We start from the raw sequence: 854 nt of genomic DNA on the forward strand, positions 1-854 counted from the left end.
AGAGAGAGAGAGAGAGAGAGAGGCGAGAGATGGAGAAGCGTATGTGCTCGACGGAATCAGCCGAGTAGTAGTAGCCAGCAGCCAACCGATCGAGAATAATTTGTTTCTCGTTTCGGGTGTAGCAATGGCTCCGGTAGGACGGCCCCGATAAGCTCCTGTTCCGGGGAAAGCTCTAGATGGACTGTCGAAACCGCGTGTGAAGTGTCGACGTTCCCCATTACCACCACATGCATGTGAAACCAGAGCTGAAAAAAATGGCAACACTAGCTATCCGGTTTCGTAGCTATCCCTCATATACACAGAAATGGCAACTCAATTATGCAGTGCAAGGACCGCCTGCACGGTGCACCTTCTCTCCATGATTCCATGTTCGTGTGACTGGCTGGAGGAGTCACGGAATCGGTATACATGAATGTGGACACGGCAGATGCACGTATACATTGCATTTAAGGCCGTGATGATCCGATATGCCATGAAAATAATGTCGATTGCTGGGCATAGTAAGTAGACCCGGATGGCGCGCATTGCCAAACCTTTCAGTTTTGACGATAGGATGATATAACTCTACATAAATATATGGTTGTATGGAATGAGAAAGTTAATTTTTCATGAAGCAACATTTTTGCTTGTTAGATTTTTTTGTTTCAAGGGAACAACTTTACATTATTGATCAATGTTCCTAGGGGTTGTTACAAGATCATGACGCTGTGTCAACGAGACATTCCTACTAAACTCTAAAGGAAAAAGATAAGTTTGCCAAACCTCAAAATCTCCCATGCAGGCAATAAGCTCCTTGATTGCGGCAGCATGTTGTCCTCCTGCTTTTTCCTCAATATCCTTGATGACAGTTGCAT

At 45.1% G+C, this 854-nt stretch overlaps 1 long non-coding RNA gene across 1 annotated transcript in view; it reads right to left on the bottom strand.

Annotated features, from left to right (window-relative positions):
- The window catches only part of LOC123169566 (uncharacterized), a gene marked incomplete in the record, with an annotated part of 1,343 nt that extends 1,172 nt beyond the window's left edge, over positions 1-171 (bottom strand). The window contains 1 exon segment of the long non-coding RNA XR_006484881.1: positions 1-171. This is a non-coding gene — a long non-coding RNA (uncharacterized lncRNA).
- Between the last annotated feature and the right edge of the window lie 683 nt (positions 172-854).

This window comes from Triticum aestivum, chromosome 7D (genome assembly GCF_018294505.1).
Source record: "Triticum aestivum cultivar Chinese Spring chromosome 7D, IWGSC CS RefSeq v2.1, whole genome shotgun sequence".
Classification (NCBI taxonomy): Eukaryota; Viridiplantae; Streptophyta; class Magnoliopsida; order Poales; family Poaceae; genus Triticum; species Triticum aestivum.